Genomic DNA, 3,048 nt, shown 5'->3' with positions numbered 1-3,048 from the left:
CCATCACCAATTTAGCCCACGCCCCCCACCCACCCCCCCTCCAACAAGCCTGTTTGTTCTCTATAGTTAGGAGTCTCTCAGGGTTTGCCTCCGTTGCTGTTTTTATCTTATTTCATTTTTCCTTCCCTTCCCTATGTTTATCCGATTTGTTCTTTAAATTCCACATATGAGTGAAATCACATGATATTTTTCTTTATTTGATTGATTTATTTCACTTAGCATAATAAATTCTAGTTCCATCCACATCATTGCAAATGGCAAGATTCATTCTTTTTGACGTCTGAGTAATATTGCAATATATATATGTGAGTGTGTGTATATATATATATATATATATACACATATATACATATATGTGTGTGTGTTTGTGTGTATATATGTATATAACTACATATATATACATATGTGTATTTGTGTGTTTGTGTGTATATATGTATATAAGTACATATATATACATATATGTGTGTATTTGTGTGTATATATGTATATAAGTATATATATATACATACATACATTTCACATCTTCTTTATCCATTCATTGTTCAATGGACATTTGGGCTCCTTCCATAATTTGGCTTTTGTAGACAATGCTGCTATAAACATCATAGTGCATATACCCTTTGAATTGGTATTTCTGTATTCTTTGGATAAATATCTAGCACTTTGGATACATATTAGCAACTGTTGAATGATAGGGTAGTTCTATTTTTTAACTTTAAAAAAATATTTATTAATTTTGAGAGAGAGAGCATGCATGTTAGTGGGGCAGGGGCAGAGAGAGAGGAACAGAGAAAGAATCCCAAGCAGTATCTTGGGATATTGTTGTCAGAGTGGAACCCAGTGCAGGGCTCAATCTCAGAAACTATGATATCAAGATCTGAACTGAAATCAAGAGTTGGATGTTTAAATGAGTGAGCCACCCAGGTGCCCCTATTTTAACTTTTTGAGGACCTTCCATACTGTTGTATGGTGTTGCGTTTCAAATCCCACACTTCAGAGACCCCTGTGGCTTGGATCCAAGCCGACTCTCCGGGGGAGAGTCTTGCTGAGCAATGGCTGGGTGCTGGCTTGCTCTAGAAAACATTCATGCAATCACACAGTGGAAGAGGTTCAGAGATTATGGCAAATCACAACACATAGCTGGCACCCGGTTTCACTGCACTCTGGCATCTTCATCCCAATACCACCAAACATGGCTGCTCTCCTGGGTCTAATGGGACCTTTGCCTGTGGGGAGGCTGTATGTCCTCTAGCCAAATGTACTCCAAACAGGGGAAACTTCTCCCTGAGTGGCACCCCTCAGACTGCTCTGCTGCTCATGATGATTTGCTTCTTCACCAGAGAACTGCCAGGCACTGAGCTCTAAACATTCAGACCCTGTGCTCCACTGTTTATAGAATCCTGGTGGTATTGAAACCCTCTCTTGTCTTCCCCTCAATGGTTTTGGGGAACAGATTTCTTATTCAATCCCCAAAGAGTGTTTTCAATCTTTCTCTGTCTTTCTCTCCAACTACTTTCATGTCCTAGCCACCCACCAGGAGCTGTGCTGAGGTGTTCACTTTAACCCCACAGCCAGGCAGTGAAGAAGGTACTCCTATTACTCTCAGTGAACAAATGAAATGAAACTTGGAAATACTAAGCAATTTGGCAAAGGGCATACATAGAGACAAGTGTGATGCAAGCATGTGGTGTGAATGAGTGAGTGAATGTGTTTGTGTGTGTGTGTGTGTGTGTGTGTGTGTGTGTGTGTGTTTAGGAGAGAAGTAGGGTCTCACTTTCAGCAAAATGCTAAATCATAAACATTGCTCCCAATACTCTCCCTTTCCCTGCTCTTCTCTACTCTTGCTACTTCCACCACACTTGCCCAGGTGATCCCTCTTCTGTTTTCCTTGACATAATGGTGAGTTTAATACCAATGGTATTGCCATAATTAGCTCCTCCTGGGATATGGTAAATTACATTTGCACCAAATGGGCTTTTTGCTTCTCCAGATGTCACTCTGAACAGCAAAGAAGGCTTGGCAACAACAATGAGGGATGGTACACCCTGCACGCTTTGTTCTACTGTTTATGTCATCACCATGTGGCAGACTCAGTCACCCTTTGCACCTGCAGATTTTTCCACTCCATACAAGGCAACTAAGTAAAACTGAAAGGCAATATTCATCAGTGAGAAACCTTGATTGAAGGAGGTGGCACAAAGGAGGCTGAATAGCAAAAAGGTTGAGTACACACGCTCCAAGGCCAGACCACACAGGTCCGAACTCTGCCTCTGCCACTATGAGAAGGATGACCTTGGGCACATTACTTAAGTCTATGTGGGTATCACTTTCCCCATCTGTAAAATGGAGATAATAATGACATCAGCCTCAAACGCTTGTCATGGATGCTGAGTGATATCAGGAATGCAAAATGCCTGGTCTACAGCAAGGACTTAATAAACATTCACTTCTGTTACTGAAAATCACTCTGTAAGTCATGTTAAGTACCAAGGATGCAATGCATAGCCTCTACCCACACCATCTAAGTTGGTTACAGAGACAAGGCACTTATGTTAAAAACAACAATAATATAAGGTAGAAAACTGTCACATGAGGAATACTGATGCATATTATGGAAATTCAAAGGAGGAAAGAGCAGTAATATTTTAAAATGTTAAATTACAGATGGCAGTGGGGAGATGACTTTACCAATGTCACAAAGCTAATTTTCAAAGTGTTTGGAGTAAAGTCCAGGTCTTCTGATGCATAAAGTAAAACTATTTCATGAACTTATGCCACCATAGTACTAATGAAAATAATCTTAACAAAAGCACTAGTTAACACTTTGAAGGTACTTTTCACATGCTGGGCATTTTACACACATTGTCCTATTAAATCCTCATAATAACCCTAGGAGAGAGGTATTATATATACCTCCCCTCCTCCATTTTACAGATGAAAAATTGGAGGTGCAAGAAGGGTAAGTGATTTGCCCAAAGTTCTGCTATCAGAAAGTTGCTGAGCCAGGCCTTAAATCAAGGTTTCTAACCAATTATAATGAAGGACTGA

General features: G+C 40.1%; 1 protein-coding gene across 1 annotated transcript in view; it reads left to right on the top strand.

The window, feature by feature from the left end:
- The window catches only part of THUMPD1 (THUMP domain containing 1), a 121,209-nt gene that overhangs the window by 46,172 nt on the left and 71,989 nt on the right, over positions 1-3,048 (top strand). The gene's annotated exons all lie outside the window — the stretch shown is intronic.

This window comes from Suricata suricatta, chromosome 8 (assembly GCF_006229205.1).
Source record: "Suricata suricatta isolate VVHF042 chromosome 8, meerkat_22Aug2017_6uvM2_HiC, whole genome shotgun sequence".
NCBI classification, from domain to species: domain Eukaryota; kingdom Metazoa; phylum Chordata; class Mammalia; order Carnivora; family Herpestidae; genus Suricata; species Suricata suricatta.
The sequence above is the reverse complement of the archived record's forward strand: the minus strand, read 5'-3'. Positions and strand labels throughout refer to the sequence as shown.